Source organism: Uloborus diversus, chromosome 10 (genome assembly GCF_026930045.1).
Source record: "Uloborus diversus isolate 005 chromosome 10, Udiv.v.3.1, whole genome shotgun sequence".
NCBI classification, from domain to species: Eukaryota; Metazoa; Arthropoda; class Arachnida; order Araneae; family Uloboridae; genus Uloborus; species Uloborus diversus.
Window position 1 is genome coordinate 84128480 of NC_072740.1, and position 20858 is coordinate 84149337.

Genomic DNA, 20858 nt, shown 5'->3' on the forward strand with positions numbered 1-20858 from the left:
TTTTAAAGACTTCAAATTCCGAAAGAATTCCGGGAAAGAGCTCCCTTTCTTCTAACACCATCGAATATTATGTAAAATTACGGTTTTGAAACAAAGTATTGAAAATATACATGAAGCAATTTCCTGTCTCTCGTCTCAAGGAGGGGGCGACCGCCTCCATCGCCCCTCCCTTGTATCCGTCCTTGTATGCGGGTAACTTCAAAAACAGTCACGCGGACGTCAGTTCCTGTTTGATATTTTCTGTAGTAAAGGAACACAGAGTGCCTATTTCTAATATTGAACCTTTTTTTAAAAAATTGTATTTAGCAAGACAGATTCAAGGGAACCACTAAATTTTACTGAAACTTGCTTTTAATTTAGTATTGATAAGGTAAGGATTAAATACAATATGCACAGTGCTAACTCTATTTATTAAATATTATGTATGCGGTAGTGTCTTTCATATTTGTTATGTAAGAATACATAATTTGTTTTTGCTATTCTTTTTGGAATCGCTTTTTAATATTTATTTTTGCAAGGTTTACCTTCCCTTGTTTACCTTGTCTGTTTACCTCCCTTTTCAGAGTTATTAGATTGATCTACTTAGCTGCACATGTTGAGAACTGCTGCATTGGGCATCATATTAATATACGAATATAAGGCTAGTAATTCAGAACAATTTATAAGATACCATGCTACATAAGGAAATCATAAATCATTTATGCAGCAAAAAACGTGCACAGTTGTAATATTAAAGAAATTATAACATTAAAAATTGGAAACAGGAAAATATTCCTTTCTAAACACTTAAAATAAAAAAGAAAGACATTTTCTGAATTGATGAATAAAATGTATCATGAGCCTACCCGTGCTAAAAGTAGCTTACATAATTTAGGTAACAATTTCAAATAAAGCAAACTATTCCTCTAAAAATACCTATCATGATAAGCAAAGTAGCACCAATAAACCTTATTTGGAATTAACCAAATTTATAAGGATGCAATAAATTTGACCGTCTCTCTAAAAGCTACATAATAAGTGCAATAGTTCATAAAACCACCATTTGAGTGACACTGGTGCTTGTCACACAATGAAACTTACCTGAAAAAACGAATTCGTGTTTGATGACAAATTTGGTGGTCGTTATAAATTTATCTCGCTGTTCATTTTAATTAACTAGGACTTAACTTCAGGCTTCAGTTGATTCGATCGATTCAAACTGCGATTACATGCAAAAGCAAAGAACTAAATTGGGTATACATGACCAAACATTGAAATCTACGAGTTATATGCCGGCGTTCACAGTTTATTAATATAAAAAGGTTAAAAAGACCAAAACACTAATTATTATTTCTTAAAGTTGCTTTTGACGTGAAAAAGTGCTCTCAGGCAAATATTCTAAAAAAAAAATTATTTAATTACAAAGAAATCCTGAAAATTCTATGAAGTGACTGATTGAAGTTGACGTATTTTCAATGAGTAACGCCAGGTTGATGAAAAACATTTTTGCAAAAAAACTGCTTTTAGTCCAAAAGTATCTAAACTAATTGCCAGAAAATAATGAGCAACTAATTTATTTCGCTTATAAAAGAAGAAAAAAATAGAAGAAAAAAAAGCCATAAAATATTAGCCCCCTAATCCCAAAGCAATTAAAACTTTCCTAGGAGTCCAAGAAATGTTTTGTAAATATCAAGAACAAGAAAGTGTATTTTAATAATAAGCCCACATACAAGTAAGAAAAGGATTCTTTGAGATGAAAAGAATGTACGCCAGGTAAGTTTCCAACGTAAAGGAAATGGAAAAAGTAAGAAAACTTAAGTTCCTAGAAGCATAAGGCAATGTGATTGATGTGCGACTTGCATTGCAGTTGCTCCGCTTTGCAGAAGTTTCCAGCATGATTTATTTGGAAAGGAATTTTTGCTCAGAAAAATGAACTTTAAGTTTAATGTTATTCAGAATCTATTTATATTTTCAATTTTAATGCAACTCTGTATGTGGGATTCTTTCTTTCTTTCTAGAAATATGTCAGAATATATCTAAAGTTTCTATTTTGCTGGAGCGGAAGAATCTCTGCTCATCCCGCTTTTCTATGGAAGCAAAATGCATAGAACGAGCGTTTTTGTTATGATTCAAATTTTTGCGTATATCGCATTTTTTGCTCTTCAGAGTTAGTGAAGAAATTCATTCACTTATAATGTTACATTAAGTTAAGCAAAAAAGTTATTTTCTTTCTCTTTTTTTTGACGCGGAACTCCTTCCCTTGTTTTTAAGTTAAAACATAATACAGTTAACTCTCGATAACTCGAAGTTCCAAGGGACCGACTAAAACGTTCGAGTTATTGGTAGTTCTAGTTATGGGAAGTTTCCACAACAGTCTCAAGTGTTTAGGACTCAATGAAAGCTTCAATATAAAGGAATACTCCAGTTATAAGCTTCGACTTTTCGAGATTCAACTGTATACTCTTTGGATATCCTTTGATAAAACCCTGAGATCCGTAAGATGCATTTTTCAAACGCTAGAACAGCGGAGCGGGTCAATTTGACTCAAAATGATGTTTAATTTATCACTGCGCAAAAAAAGTAGCGATTAAAGAAAAAAAATCCTTTTATAACTTTTAATATTTTAAGATTAATAACATTTTTTCAGATTTAAAAATTCGAAACATAAATATTTTTCCGATTATTAGCACGCATACCCAGAACCAACCGCGGTGCGGGTCATTTTTACCTGTAAGAATAGTTTGTTTTCGTTTAATATTCCTTTGGAAGCTTTAAAGAACGGAAATGGAGACTTTAAAATATTTTAAAATCCTTTCTTTATAATATCATTGTAAAAAATGGGCTTAAACTTGCGGAAATCACCTCCCGTTTTAAAAAACTTCAAGATCTATGCTTTATCGCACCTATTAACAAATCAGCAAATAACTTTCCAACTATCTGTAAAAAAATCTATCTCCAATTACTGGATGAAGAACTGGAAAATTCTCTTACTTACAAAAGAGAACTTCAATATATTCAGCTTTAAAAACACTAAGATTGTCGTCTCATACACCACAATTTATCCTAAATTTCATGAAAACCTTTGAAAATCTGGTATATTACATGGCGGTTCAAACTCTCATATGAATTCTCCTATTTTGTTGATTTGTAAAATATACAATTTTTAGGACGATAACCACACGTGTGGATTATTAAAAATAATAAACCTGTCTTAGATTACCTGAAAAATAATAAAGTTGATTGATTTTACTCTCATGGTTTTTAAGACCTTTACACACGTATTTCTGTCTGTAGTCTTAAAGAAGTTCTTATGTCCTATTTTTACGACTTTAACATAGTTCTTGAAATTAATAAAACGTTTTGAACTGATCTAATTAATTTTTCTTTTCGGCAACTACATTTACAACGGAGAACACTGTTTCATACAAATTTACGTATTCCGCAGGGCTCTAAATTTTCCGCCACCATCGAATTCACCGCCATCGGCGAGAAACAAACAAACGATTCGCAATATTATTGTTTTTCGAAAAATTGACATTAAAAAATTCAGATTTTTAAATTAACACGTAGGAGTTTTATTTATAAAGTAAAGTAACAAGAGCTCTGACGGATGCGCAGATTCTTTGTATAAATAAAAATCATGTTGAAGACAACGAAGAGGATCTGAGCTTTATAACGGTACTGGGAGATGGAGCTGGGTGTCCACTAACAGGATAAAATGTCAGTTAGAAGATGGTTGCTTTGACAGAAATATGTCCCGGCAATGAAACAAGAAGTATGATAAGGTTTTTGTGTTGGAAGGTATTAAATTATCCCCATTACAGTCCCGACCTCACACCAAGTGACTTCCATGTGTTTTGACCTTTAAAGAACCATTTGGAGGTATGGCATGGAAGAACTCATCGTAAAGAATGTGAATTCCCATCAAGGTGGCTTTCTGAATGGCTGACCTTCCAAGTGCTTCTTTTAAGGTACAAAGAGATGGAAATCACTTGGTGCGAGTTCGGGAATGTAAGAAGGGCGGTTCAATACCTCTCAATGCAAAAACATTATCACACTTCTTGTTTCATTCGTGGGACATGTTTCCGTCAACTCACCCATTTTCTAAATGACATATTGTCCTGTCAGTGAACACCTAGCTCCATCCACCGGTACCGCTTGAAAGCTCTGATCATCTTCGTTACATTCAGTGTGATTTTATTCTTACGCAGAATCTGCAAACCCGTCAGAGCTCTTGCTTCCTTACTTTTTGAAACCCCCTTGTATATATTTATATATATACATTTTCTGGTGTAACAAAAAACTGAGAACAAAATCAAACCTTCGCAGATTTTTTTAAAGAATCTTTTTGAAAAAAATGCTTTTCTAGCGATATCAATTTTCACTATTGAATGCTATAAACTTTGCTCATCAAAGTTATTGTGAACTTTTTTTGAAATGTTTAGCAAAATCCTTCGAATTAAAAAAAACAGAAAAAAATTTGTGCACATTTTACATGAAAAGTTCTTTCTAACCTAGCTTGAATCAATGCTATCCGCCTCTATAGCAGAAGTTTTGACATCAGTACGCACTTGCTAAACATTAATTTTTTCTACTGTTAAAAAGTTTAAAAAAAAAAGGGAAAAAAGAAATTTAAAAAAAAGTTGTTAAAAGGTAGAACAAACCAACAGATAATACTAGACAGAGACATACATTTTTACATCTCCATTAGAATGCTAATATATATATTATTAATGTTCAATAAACTGAAATGTGACTTCTTTTAGATATTAGTGACAATAGTTCATGGTTAGTTATGGAGGAAAAAGACAACTTTCATGATTTTTCTCATTTGTGTTGTTATAATTTAATAATTTGTTGTTACGGAAAAGTGTGTTAAAAATAAATGCTGTAATTATAAGCTAAATCTACTCGACTTATTTTTAAGTTACGTGAAGAAAACTTTCTTATTAAGGAAAATAAATGAAATTTAATTTACGATCCAGTTCGTTTAAAATTTTTATTCCCAGAAGGGAAAAATAATTGTGAAACTCTTTTGAAGTGAGAAAGCTGAGAAATTGATTCAAGACACTTAGATTACTGTGATAAATTGATTTCTTCCAAATCTTCCAAGCGCTATACTTCTACATTAAATAAATTACCCTCACCAAATTCTCGCACTCTCGTGCAGAATATTTCATTTAAAGTTCAATAAAAAGTATTAAATTTTAATTATAAAGAATTACAATTGTTGGTTTGAATAAGTTCAGTTTGAAATAATTTCTCTAAATAAATTTATTTTTCGTAAAGTTTTTTCTTTGAGATTATGACAATAAATCTTAATTATCTTTTAAGTACCTATCTTTAAAGTTTTGCTTGCTTTGCCATTCAAATTTCATGAATGGCAAAGTAAGCAAAATCACTAAGTATATACACTAGAAAGATTATTTTCTGTTTCAAGAAACCTCTTCCGGTTATAGTGAAAACGAAGTTAAATAAAAACAGAGATTATTTTCCATTGTAATTAAGTCATCATATTGTTAATGATGGTGTGGTGTGTCCGCCGCAGATTAAAATAATATTTGTGATACAAAACAGACAATGCTTTGAGATGTATTTCATATGAATTTCAGAAACATTATTTTTTCTTCCACACTGTAATAATTACCTAATTATATGCATCATAATACAGAAAGTAATCACTCTATTCCCAGTTTGGAGGGCTTCGTTCTTCTTATTCAAGTTACATTTAAAATTTTACATACAATTCAATAAATTTCAAAAAAATAGATTGATATAACAGAGCAATTATCATGCTTTTTGTAAAGCACAAAGCACATTTTTTTTACTTCTGAGCTACTAATTTATTGGGCCTTCTTACACTGTCGCCTCCAATTGGAGTAGTGTCGAGTTCGACCGAATAGATCCAGATCGTCTTCAGCGAAGAATCCATATCGAATTGAAACAACGATGAAGTTTTTGAACGCTTGTGGAGAACTAGTTGTAAACTCCCAAATAGTGCCTTTACTTTTCAGCGGCACTCCACATCCACAGCTGGGATGTTTTTTGAGGTAATATCATATACGAAACATGGTCACAACTAATTTTAATCAACAGCACCGTGGCAGCATAACGGTACATTAGTGAAGGGGTCTCCAACCTTTTTTACTCGAGGGTCACTTTGAACATTTTTGAAGGCGAGGGGGATCAGATATCCACCAATATCGTTTCAAATGATTTGATCAATGTTCGCCCCCCCCCCCAGCCACAATTTTTTTTTCTGTTTTGAAAGAAGCTCTCAGTAGCATGGGTGCAGCCAGCATTCACGTTAAGGAGGAGCAAACCAGGGTTTAACAAGATGGCGGTTTTTAGCTACCTTCTCATGCAAAAGAAAAATATGTCTTTAAATCAGAAGGACGGATGTGGGTGGATCAAGTGAAATCTCCCGAAAATTTTTCCCGAGTTGAGTTTTTAGAAACGCAGTTTTAGGCAATCTCTGCAGGTGTTAGAGATGGTTGAAGGACAGGGTTTAGATTCCATCCAAAGAGAAATTTTCAAAATTCACATCAGAATTCGTTTTTTCAGGCAAATTTAGTAAAATGTAGGGAAAGAGAGGTAGCGATTTACTCCCCCAATATTTTTTTCAAAAATAAAAATCAATTTCTTGTTATCTTTGGTGGTTTTTGATCTTAAAGAAATGAAAATTTAGATGCTTTCTTCGGAAATGATTTGGGAATGAAGCTCTTGAAACGTATTTCTGGACATCTTTACAGATGTTTGAAGAATAGTCAGAATTTCGGAACTGTTCCGTTTTTTTTTTGAAGTCTCAAAAACAATTTTAAGTAATATACATGTATGAGATGTTTGGGAAGGGGTTGACGGCTATTCCTGGAAACCGTTTGGAATTCGTCCAGAAATTTCTTGAAATTGAAATTTCTTGAAATTCCAGAAATGCAATTTTGAACTATCTTTGGTGACTTGGTGGCCCTTGACGGAAAGTGAAATTTACAGACTCCTCAAAGGGCACAAAGTTGCCCCTCGTCTCTGGCTATGCTCATGCTAAGCTCAGTAGTGGTTTTTTGAGATTTTCTGGGCTTAGTTTTCTTTCAAATTTTTTCAAAGAAAATACACTGTCAAATTAAAAAAAAGGTTTGTGAGCCTCTCGCAGGTCGGTTAAAATCTGCTCGTGGACCGGATTTGGCCCACGGGCCGTAGATTGAAGACCCCTGCATTAATGTCCTGCTTCAGTCGCATGTGTTATCACTTATGGTGGAGCTCCCAGAAGCCATTTTTAACAGGAAAATGTTCGGTCACATACAGCAAGAGTGTCAGATGACTTCTTTTACATTATTACCAGCCCTGTGCGATGCCCTGATTTGTCACAAATAGAGCATATCTGGGGTAACTAGAGACGGCAAATAGGACAGGTTATTCACGTTTACAGTAACTGTGGTACGAGATGAAGTAGGAAGTCATACGAGACTGCTATGTCTCAATGCTCGACTACATCGCTTTGCACATTCACGGCAGAAGTGGTTCAACAGGATGGTACTAAAACCCCCATTCATTAGAGGTTTTTCCTATGATCGTTTTGCTTTAATTTTGTAGTCACTTTCTGATACCAACGCTGCCAACTTTTCTCACCTTTCGTTTCATTGTAACTAGTCATTCTTGGTGAATCTCTTGGTGATTTTTTTGTTATAGTGCGTGTAATTACTCTAAAATATAAATAAAATAAATAGCCTCTATTTGTTTTCAATGCCGTTTTTCAATAACAACATATCGTTAATCCTGGGGGAGAAGAGGAGCCGTTCTTAACTTTTTAAAATTCAAATCTGAAACTTAAAGAAATTAAATCCCGAAGAATATTTAAACATAAATGTAAAAACAAAAATGTAAATTAAACTCGTCTCGAACTGATTCTTTTCCTTTTCTTTTTTTCTTGGTTTCTTTTCAAAACTTACGCCTCTTGAGTAAAATAAACATGCCTCTGAATGCAGATTTTTTTAAGCGACAGAATTAATTTTAATTGAAAAGCAATGCTTGGTTAAAGATATTCTAACGAAAAACAGACATTGTGGAAAAAAAAACCTTTTTTATATAAAGAATGCACTAAAAAATCAAAAAATAAATATATTTAAGTTTTCAGGGATCTAATGAAAAGTTCACTTCACAGTGCTGATTTTTTTTCCTTACAAAACTAATTTGAGGAAATGAATTTTTTTTTTTTTAAATAAAGAAGTCGAAGAATTGACATAGCATTGTGCATGATATTCAAAGAAATATATTAAAAAATATTTTCCTGCTTTTGTTCAAAAATTTTAATTAAGCTTTTTAGGACGCAAACTGGTTAAAACATTTTAGAATTTTTTAGTTAACTTTTAAAGTTTTTATAGGAGCTTTGGGTTAAAGATTAGTCTTGTAGCCATAACTTAAACGAATAACTAATAGAAATTCATGTATTTGAAGTTAACGGATCAATTTTTCAATTATTTTAAAACAACTTGAATACATGATGAATATGCTTTTGTCCGGATAATAACGTTTTACTTCAGATGAGTGCTTCTTTCCTAAATCCATTTCTCGTACTTTAATTTTGAAAATATTGAAGAGTTGTTTTAAGAATCATAATTTTGGCGGCATGCTGCATTGATGAATGAATCGCTATGAAACAGATCCTGAGTTTTTAAAGTTTTTTATAACTGAAGTAGTTAGAAGCAAAGGGATGCAAGTGGCAAAATTAAAAATTTGGAAATAACCAGTATAAATGGTAGGTGAACCTCTCCTCTGTCTTGGGGCAAGAGATTGTACTAATAGCCCTGTTAGGTGCTGCTGTATAGCATGATTTAGAAAAAAATTCAATGAAAGCCTACCTAGGATCTGATCTTTAAATGCGTTTTACGCGAAACTTAAAATAGTCCACTTGTATCCATTTTCTTCTCACTGCTTCAGTTTAATTCACATTGAGATAAATACTAGGTTAGCTAATATTTCATCTGATGCTGTTGTAGACTTGAAATGCAGTTTTAAATATACTTTACATTTCTATTGGACAAAATAGGACGTTTCAAGGTTAATGCATAAAATTATGAACACGAAGGAGTAGCACCAACTTTAAATAATAAATGTAACCTTTGACTCCGAAAGGATTAACTGTCAACTCTCTCCAGATATGACGTGTTGAAGAATAAAGTGAAATTTTACATGACAGCATAAGACACATAAAAGTGCACCACAGAAAAAAATTCTTAAAAATTTGTTTTAAAGTTAAATTCTGCAAATGTCGTTTCATTTCCATACATTTTGCTCTTCCCTGAGTGTTTTAAAGTTGCTTTGGTTTTGGTTTCCCTCCGTTAACTTCTATAAGAAACTTTACCCTACTGGACTGTTTTTTGGAATGAAGCTTCCCTAGGAAAGTGTCTACGAAAATGAAAAGCAGTAGGCGGGTGATCTACGGGGGAAAATTTTTTGAAGTTTCTGATGCAGATTCAAACTATATTTTAACTTGATTTTACTTTAGTCATCATAAAGTACATATGTTATGTGTAATCAACACATAAATTACCTACTAAAAACTTTTGTAGAATAGGGCTGGCAGGAGTTTCAACATGTTAAAAATCGTCAAAATTAGCACTGACCAATGTTTGCTGTTTGTGCACTTTACCTCTTACGTACAGATATATTGAAATAAAATACAAAATAAACTACTCGGCTTAAAAACTAAATAAAAACATTTCAATTACAGTATTTTATTTCATTTAAATGATGAAACGATTCCTAAAGTACTTGATTTCTAAAGCAAGCTTATGTATTCAGAACCTTTAAAATGTGATATTTGTCAGAGCAGCAGTGGATTAATTGTTGTTTCCTTGTCAATATAAACGGAGTCATTTGAAATTCCATTCTCGTTTCCTAGCATTTGCACTTAGGAGGTTAATTCATTTGGTATTTAAATGAATAGGTCGAAGCCTTCAAAATGCTTACTTTGAAATTTGATGGGATTCACAATTTCACTTGTACAGCTCTTTAAATATCTTGAAAGAGAAGAATCAATAATTTATAGCAACGATTTCATTAAAGGATACACAAATACGTTTCGATGAAGACTATAAGACAGTAAATTAACATGATATTTGATTCGATTGTTTGTTTAGTTATTAATATGACTTGTTTAGGGGAAATTAATTGAATTCTGCGCAATAGTGTGCTTCTGCACTGTAAAAAATTCAGGAAAATTTCAAGGTACATTTTACTGTAAAATATAGAGTTTACAGTACAAAAGAAAATTTTACAGTAAATTGTATTAGAAAAAGCTATCGATTGCAGCCCCCATAGGTATACCACGTGATTTGTGGAGCGAAGCACTTACTTGGCCCTTCCCTGTCTCTCCGCGAGCCCATTCACGGTAGTGGGTAAGGTATTTAAGGTAGAGATTTCTCTAGCTGTAGATTAAATTCTTTTCTCACCGTAAAATTTTACAGTAAAACAGGATTTTACGATAAAAAGTACTGGAAACATGGATGCCAGTACTTTGTACCGTAAAATTTCAGGAAGATTTTTAACACTGTGCTCGCTTGCGTTCCCGTGCTTACATTGTACACTATATTATGTGGTCGATCCTGCCATTTTTAAGGGAGCTTGAAAACTTACTGTAAAGAAGAAGACGACATTACACTTATTCATTTTATCTGGGTGACTGATAATACAGGGTGTCCGAAAAGTCCTTGACACATTTTAAAACTTCATAAAAAATCAAGACATTGTCGTAACAATCTGCGGTTTTGCCATAATGCTTCACAGGTTCGAGAATTGTTTCATAGTAAAAAAGGAAAAGAAAAAAGAAGAGCGTGTAATTATAGGTAATCGTTGTACCGTCAGAGTAAGAAAACTAAACGTCATGTGAGGTGTTTAATCTTTTTATTAAACAGTAAGCAATACCTTTCATTACCAGAATTCAATCGGTGCACCAATTGCTGCTCGAACCACATCCAAACAGTACTCAAGTTCATCCCGTGTCCACAAACGGTACACACATTGAAAGGTATTGCTTTCTGTTTTAAAAAATGATTAAACACCATACATGACGCTTGTTTTTCTTACTGCGACTATGCAGAGATAACCTATATTTACATGCTTTCTTTTTTGAGCAATCACGATTGCTTATTGCTTTCATTTGACTGTTTTTGACGTTCCTTTGATTTTTCTCACCGCCACCCTCCGCACCATCACCCGTTGACGGGCTCCTCACGATGCTGCACCTCTAGCGAAAGCCGTCTCCAGGTTGCGTCCATATCCTACACACACGCGCATACATACACGCACCTACACACACATACATACACCTACACACATACACAAACACATACACACAAACACACACACCTACACACTCACATACACACAACTACCCACACATACATACACCTACACACATACACAAACACATACACACACAAACACACACACCTACACACTCACATACACACAACTACCCACACACTCATGCCTGCACACAGACACAAACACATATTAAAGTCAGAACAAACAACGTAAGTAGAAGCACAAATTTGTGCTTCTACTTACGTTGTTTGTTCTGACTTTACTATTTAGCACAAAGGTATTTATTTATCTAACAAACACATATGCCTACACACATACATATACCCCCCCCCACACACACCTACACACATACACACAACTACCCACACACTCATGCCTGCACACAGACACAAACACACATGCCTACACACACACTCATACCCCCACACACAAACACACGCTTGCATATACACACACACTCGTGATTACGAAAAACATAATTTGAATTCAAGAGGACAAAATTCAAATTATTATTTATTTTTTTCTTTTATTTTTTTTCCTTTTTTTAATGATATCATAAAAATCTTGAATCTGTGAAGTATTATTGCGCAAATCGCATATTGATACGACAATTTGTAGCCTTTCTTTGAATTTTAAAATGTGTCTAGGACTTTTCGGACACCTAGCTTGTTGTTTCTTATAACAATCTTCTTGCTAAAATTAAATGTAACTACAAAACCTATAATGCTTATTTTGTTTGTTGCAGTAAGTTATTGACGTTCTGTGATTGGTTTTGCGTATTCTTAGCAAATGAACTCGAATTGAACACTTAGTAAGCTGAATGGAAGCATATAAAAATGTCTGTCTTTGCGGAAAGTTCTATGCACTTCTGGGATAATTCTGCGCAGTAACAATATTGCAAGATATTTAAATGTTACTGCACTGTTAAAAAAAAAACTGTAAATTTTGAAGAAGTTATCCGTATTTTTTACAGAAAAAACTGTTCGTAATAAAATACAGGATTTCTCTGTTTTTTTGAATCTGTAACCGGTTATAAGCGTTAACTGTTACCATCGCCACACCGCGTACTTTGTTCTTCTTCGAATCTTCGAAATTTCACCCGCGTGTTTGGATTTTGGTTCTCGTGCTCGAATTTTTGATCTTATATTTTTTTAAAGCGAGTAAGTCTTAAATCGTTTGCAACTTCCATTTCATTGCATCCTAATCAATATTTTATTATTATGTTTTTTTGTCATCTGTTACAGAGGCATATTCGGAAATTTACCTTTGTATACATGTATTTCGTAGTAGTATAGTAAATATTGAAATGTATTTATGAAAGTATAGTTTCATTTTTTAATCTTCATAAAATAATAAATCAGCTTGAATAAATAATAAAAATACGGAAGATTTCTGTAAAATAAACGGAAAACTGGCGTCCTGGCTGACAGTTTTTTTCCGTAAATTTTACGGATTTTTTTTACAATGTGGTACAAATATTTTAATATTGGGTTTTATGCTTTTGCAATTGACTTACTAATTATTGTACAGCATACACATTCAAGAAAATCGTTAATGCCGTGCATTTAAATCTCAACTTGGTTCCACCACAGTTCGTTCCTCCTAAGTTTATCTTTCCGAGCTTGAGAAGATCTTCGCAGCGTCAATATGAAAGTCCGATCGGAGCAGTTTATAACTGTTCTGATTGGAAGGATGGACTAGGATTATTTTTTGATTGGCAACAATAATAAGCCAACGAAAGCTGATCCTATTTTATTTGTCGGGATAATTTAGCGGAATTTCCGTGAAAACTAACGAATACTTAGAAGGTGAAATGGTCCTTACTGCTTCATATAAGCCACTAGATTTGAATTTTTTCGGTCCTGTGAAGGCGCTCTTCTACAAGTATAACTCAATACGAACAAGCCTAATAATTTGTAATGCACTATATTGCATTTTATGAGTATGAAAAAGAGAACGGTTTTTTTTTTACTCAATAATTGCAATTGCATTTAAGTTTGCATCTTTTCTTTACAGATAGATAAGTTGTGCAGAATTACCCCTATGTATAGGGAAATTATGCGCAAAACAAGTTTTTATTTTTTTTTTCTACATTTTTAAGAACGAAATTGCTCTGATGCTCTATGTAGCAAATTTTGGATATCTATTTTTTCACATGCTTAAAAAACCAGAGTAGTTATAGTTTATTTTAGGTGTTACAAGTGAATTTAAGTGCGTAGAACTCGCCCACTTTCCCCTACTGTGTTGGTAGGGATTAACGAAATATGCAATATCTTACTCAATTGATCTATCCATTAAAAAAAATGTTTGTATTTTTGCAGGGTGATTCTCAGTGAGATATCCCAGAAGGAGAGATGTCCACATTTTTATAGCAGGATGTCAAAAAGACAACACATGTTATTTGGATGCTTTACTTAAAAGATAAATATTGCACAGCAGGAAGCGTTTTGTGATAGAATAATCGAAGAAATTGGTGCATTTAGAAATAATGTAATATTTTGACTAAAGGAAAGTTAGCGTTTTGTGATTTGAGATCACTAAACTTAATATACAATAATGCTTAAGTAAAATAAGAAATGCAATCCAGTAAAATACGAGAGTCGTAAACACTGTTTAAATAGAGATAGCGAAAATGCGCAACATGTCTTTAAAAATAGTTTGCTGCCTCAAAAAAAAGGAAGATTTGTACCATAAGAGCATGATGTCGGGATAGAGGTCTCTCTGTAGAATTTCTTGGATTATATTAAATTAATTAGTTTATATGCAGTGTTAATAAATTAATTTTATTTTATATAAAGTACTATTTAACTTATTGCATACACAAAGTTAAAGCAGTTTTTATTTATTAATCTAAAGAAAATGACACTGATATAGTGAAGATAATTCGTTCATAGAAAACAGTACTTTTTTTATATTTTCATCTTAAATATATAGAAGTAACAAAGAAATAAAGGTAGACCATTTGATTGTTGTATACATTAAAGAAAAGATTTGAAAATATCAATTTAAACAATTTTGCATTTGAACAGTCATTAAAAAACACTGATTAATATAAATGCACAGAGTTTAATTCTTTTAAAACAAACTTAGTTTATGTGAAACAAGCTGAAATACTTTCAAGGAGAAAAGAAAGAAATCATGTTCGTCGATTTCTGTTCAAAAGCGCCTAATTTCAAAAGCGTTGCTTTTCCCCTTTTATTTTTGGAGGCTCGTATTACAAAATTCTTTCGTCTGACAGAGTTTCTCTGAAAGTTCACTTGTCATCCTACTTTCTAAATTGACAGTTATATTTAGAGGAGAAAATCTCTTGATGCTGTTTTAGGAATGCAGAACATCATAGATCCATTAACGTTCCAAGTACCTATTTTCCAAGAAATTTTCATTTCTTACTTTTCAGTATTAAGTGTCAGCAGATAATGGTGAGAAAATCGGAAATTGTCCAAAAAATTGAACAAACCAAGAAATTGAACAAAGTCTTAATACACATTTTAAATAGTTACACATCTCGAGTTATCGATTGTCACATCGTGAGTTCTCGATTGTCTCAACTCGAGTTCTCGATTTCAAAAGATCTCAATTGTCTACCAATCGATTATCGGAAGTACTCGATTCCCGAGATCTCGATTATCATATGTTCTCGATTATGCCCATCACTAGTTTCTGCTCTTGGTGCAGCCCAATTAATTATTGCTTCTTGAATTTCGAACGGTTTATTTCTTGACCACGAGTTTCTTCACTCAACATTATTGTTTTCAAGCACCGTTCCACAGTTTCTTTGTTTTGAAAGAGTTCCTGAGAGCTAGCTCGTACAATATTTCAAAATATATCAGCTTTCTTTACAATTTTAAATCAGTATGTTCAATTTATCACTATAACTATACTTTGTTTTTTATGCCTAGCAGTATAGAGTACAGGAGAAGGTGTTGTACCTCTGATTATATTGTTCCTTTAACTACCTAGGGTGTAGCCTAGCAACATTTTATGAAATTTGGTGCAATAAGTACCTAGCTCCTTCACCAAAGGGCTTGTGCAACCTACTGTGGATTGTTCAAGTCGAAGAGAATTCTTGTGAATAGTAATTGCCGATTTCTTTCATAAAATGTAAATTTTTTGATAAGGTTTCTCCTAATAAAATTTTTGGCGTTATGCCTACTTGATAGAAATCATTTGACATAGTAGCTATTCACTGTAAGAAATATGGATGGAGTTTATGAAAATGATTTGTCTTAACTTTAAAACTGTAGCATGCTTTATGATTTGAACAACCATGGTGTTGTACCTCCGACCATGATTAGTTACTGTTTATTTCACCAGACACTGTACCCTTAAATGATTTTTTCATCATTAATCTTTTATGTTCAGCTACAAATTTTTGAAATTAGTTAATATTTTTTAACTTCAGTTGTTCATAAAGAATTTATGAACATATAATTTATTAAGTTACTACACAATTGATTATTATTGTTTTCCTTTTATTTTAGCTGGAGCAAAGTCCGAAAAGAATGCCAAGAAGCAAGGCAGATTTCAAAAGAAAGAAAATCGATAAAAATGATATTGAAATTTATCAAGGGGCAGAAAATAACAATTAGAGGGGCTTCAAGGCCTGTTAGCTTCAAAAAACCAGCTTTAAGTTGAAAATTTACGAGAGAAGATGAAAAGTTGTATGAGATTGATGCAAAAGACATTGTGGCCAAACTTCCAAACCCTATACTATTTACCTTGTGGATCTTCTCAACAATCAAAATGTTTCTCATTTTGAATGAACTTTTCATCATATTACGTCGGATAAGCAAGCACGAAATACGGTAGTAACATAGTATCATTAATAGCATTTTATTATGCTTATATTTTCCTGTATACATTTACCATGAAATTATTTACAATGTTACTGAATAAAATGATTTTTTTCTGCACCTGCTCTAACTACCTGGTCAGAGGTACAACGATCCGCTGTCAAAGGTATAACTATATGTTGTGCCTTTGACCACAGTACTATTATTTTTTACAAATAACATAAAACATATTAAAAGTAAAACTGGAATCGTGAAAATATTATTTGTGATAAAAACTAGAAGTCTAATTGCAATAAAATAAGAAAATTGAATTTAACCTTAATATTCAAGCTAAGAAAAATTACATTTTTCAAAGTGATCAGAGGAACAACACCTTCCTCTACAAAAAAAATGCTGGTTTTGCAAGTGCAACGAAGATTAAATAAATTTTAAAATAGAACTATCATGTGCAGGTACTGTGCTTTGTTGAACTGTGACATAAAGGTCCTTGTACCTTTTCTGGAGTTTTCCAGAACTTCTCTGCACTCCACATTCGTTTGTTGTATTCCGGAGTTAAACTGTCATATTGAAACCTTCGTTCAGCAAAAATGAGAAAAATGAATTAAATATACTAATTAAGTTGATAAACTATTTTAAAACCCTCGTTATGGGTGGTATTCTATAACATTACCTCTAAAATGAATTTTACTCATTTTGAATACATTACGAAATAAGAAATCCGGAAATATAAATTCCCAGCTCGCGTATATTTTGAATTATTCATATCCAAATGTTTCACCTCAGTAAAATGTAACATGAATTATTCATTCTTATTTCCATAAGAAAGAAAATTAAAATAATTTAAAAAAATACGGTGTATAATATTATTTTTATTATTTTTACTGTCGCCATGAATGTTCTACAAGGATGCATGAATTAAAACTAAAGTCACTTGAATTCACTTAATAAAGTTTGAGTGCTAAATAAAATTTGATATGTAAAGTGAAAATTTAAAAATAGGACAGTAAAAAAATCAAACGCATGAAATACTCGCGAGGAAAAACTGGAAACTTGGGAACTGTATCCCAAAAAGTATTTAATAAAGAAAATAGTTTTAAATTTTTCGACTTCATAAAATTTTTTAACGTGATTTGTGGCAACTGTTCGCGTTAAAAATTTTTTATTTGTAGAACGTCGATATTATATATGAAGAATTTATACACCTCTATATATTACCCAATCTATTTGCACGGATGTGGCATTTTTACGTATATATTTACACTCTATTTCCGGAATTTTAAACTTAGTCATTTACCTGCTACAAAGGATGTTCCGGTTTAACCTGCAAAATACCTCTATTTTTGTAACCGTTAGTCCTAGATGCATACTTCCAATTGCAAAAATGTTAAAAATCAGATGCAGAGTTAAGATATTGAAAGTTTGAAGCAAAAATAATAATGAGTCAAAAAATACAAAACCTAACTTTTTATACGGGCCCTAGGTCCCCTAACTTATGTTTAGGGAAATAATACTCCATTGAAAAATATTACTAACAAAAAAAGTGGACATTTGTGCAACTAAAACTCAAGGAGATATTCGAGTTCAAAGTTTTAAGGGACCATACAAAAGGTGAGATTGGAACTTACAGCCCTTTCAGAAGAATATAGATTGTTGAAGTAATAAAACAGTTTTTATATTTTTCATTGCTATTCAAAACTAAATGAAAATATTATGCCATGATACGCAAAATCACGCTACAAATCCTCGAACAATTTGAAAAACCACTATATGAACACATGTAATTTAAAGCCCTTGTTAACCGCTAGATTTCCCCCAAAAGGTGTTATTGACGGCGAGAATAAAGTGGTGTAAGTCACAAAACGCTGCGTTTCATATCTCGGTGAATATTGATCGTACTAATGTCGAACTTTTTGCGTTGGAATTATTTTTCAATGGAGATTATTTCCCCCAAAAAAATTTAGGGAATCTAGGGCTCGTACAAACAGTTAATTTTTGTATTTTTTGACTTATTTTTATTTTCGCTTCAAACTTTTAATACCTTAATTCAGCACCTGGTTTTGAATATTTTTACAATTGGAAGTATGCATCTAAGACGAACGGCTGCGGAAACAAAGGTCTTGCAGGTTAAACCGGAACACCCTGTATATTCGAATATTCAGAACCAATATTATACTTATTTGTACGTGTTGCGGGCACGATCTTACGGTCAAGCCCGAAACACGTACGAGTCATGACTTTTTAATTACAGGAAAACTTTTTATTAGGAAATTGATACTTTTTATTCGGATACATAATTGTTCCTCATAGTCAAATATATAGAAATATTATGTCAAAGTTTAAAGTTCCTGCAATAAAGTGCGAAAATTTGAGTAAAAATATCTCATTTGTGCAAATGGATTAAGCAATACATTTAAACGATCCCTTCATTGAAAATTTTCGCATGATTTTGTGGGAACGTTTATGCAACTGTAAGATGTCGCTACAACTGTCAGACAGGGATTTATCTGAAAGCAAAAACTTTTTTTTAATCAATATTTTTCATTGTGCTTTATTTCGTTAAAAGACATTTCTGTAAGAAACTTAAGCAAATATTTTTTTCCTTTTGGGTAATTAAACGAATAACACACATTTTGTCCCACACTTGACATTTCCATATATTTCATTTCAAAACGTGAAGTAAACAAAATATTTTTGCTTAAGTATTCGCACATGTATAGGATTTTTTAGAGGATTTTTTTTCCTGTTACATATTTTAAATGTAACTTTTAAAACGAAATATAGAGCCGTGGGACAAAATGTCTGATGTCCTTCGAAATGGCCCATTTGTTTCTTTTTCAATAAGCTTTAACAAATAATTAGTAGGAAAGCAAAAAATGCATTAAAAATTGCAACAATAATTTCGAGGATATACTGTTATAATTTAGAATTCTAAAGCTGATGTCCAAAAGTCTGTGGCGCACGTGGCAGGTAAAAATCATTTAAAGAATAACAAATAAAAGGGGATTATAATTTTTTTTTACTTAACAAATCAGACAAGTAAATTACATTCCTTAGTTCAAGAAATTTTTAATTTTCAGCCTTTTTTAATATACAGGTATTTAAACATCTAAGGAAAATTTAAATTCTCTCATACTTGACCGTGGAATCATCCGAATCTTCATCCGGATCCATGGAATCAAGAGGATTTTAACCTTTTCAATTGAAATTATTTTTCAAGAATGAAACGGGAGAAAAATGCCAGCAAAAGACAAATGAGACGAAAGAAAGTAATTTTTGTGAAATTTCGTGTTGCAAGAAAAATGATTTTTATCTTAACCGTAATATATTTTAAAGAAATTTCAAGTAGCACGATTTGATAAATGATTTTGGCTCAACGAGTTTTAAAATTGTATTGAAATTTAGTTTTAAAATTCGTCGTAATACGAAATTATCATTACACTTCTAATCGCTTAGTGTGAAAAAAAAAAAAAAAAAAAAAAACTATCGACTAAGCAGACTATCTGAAATATTACGAATGTAACATATAGTGCAAATACTGTCAACTCTTGATAACTGGAAGTCCCAAAGGATCAGTAAAAATTTTGAGGTATCGATAGTTCGAGTTATCGGAAGTTCCTTTCCGAGCCTTTTTAAAAGTAATTTTCATTTTATTTGATAGAAATAGTGAATAATAGATTGGCTGTAACACATATACTTTGTTTAAAGTTAATTATTAGTACCGCATACATACCATTTTTAAAGAGAAAATAATTTTTATTAGCAGTTTATTTTAAAAGCAGTTTTAACTACTGCTTATGGCCCAGGCTCAATTTCTTGACTTAATTTCGTGTTGCTTTCAAACATCTTTTGTCCTATTAGCACAATTTTTTGAAAAACAAATAACAGACTACTTTTTTTAAATTTTTCTGAATTTTCTCATGCAGCAATGAAAATTTAGGTTGTTAGCCATGGCAAAAGTAGCTCAATTGGATATTTTTCAAGATATCTTGCAACACTGTGCCCATTAAGGAACACTATTGTAAATAAATTATCCCTCTTCTACGAGCTGCTAAGCAAAGCAATGTGTTAAAAAAGAAAAACAACTTTTTTTTCTTATTTTGACTGGATTTTTATGCATAAAATGAAAATGAAACCTGCATAAAAACTTCGACTTAAAAGGAGTACATTCGAGATTTCAAGTCGACTTTGTATTGAAAAGACTAAATTATTTTGGGACCAAATGAAAACTTCGAGATAAAGGAAAATTATAAGGCTTCGAGTCATCGAGAGTCGACTACTCTTCGTACATAACTCAATTTTGAGAAAACGTAACCTCTCTTAAATATGATACTTTGAAAATGCCATTAACTTCAAAGGACAACTATATGGTACACATAATGGAGATAATTTTGTTCAACAGTTTTATAAATTATCATAACCAGTCTGAAACAAGATTTTTCTTACTTGAAACATCTTAAAATGTTCCTGTAACTCATGTTAAATCTACGACTTTTTATGATACTCCTGAATAATGGAAACTCACTATGAAACAGGTAGAACATACTGGATGAATACTTTCTCTTTCTAATTTAAATAACAAATAAAAGTTTCATAGTTAGATTGATCTTTGCGTGATAGAGTTTGAGAGAATTTATAATGTAATCCTGCACGCCATGTTATAGTTTTGAAAATATCACAAAATTACTCTGAGATAGATTCATTTAAATGTAAAATGTTCAAATATTCACTTATGGTTTAAAGATATTCAAACTCACAATTTCATTTTTC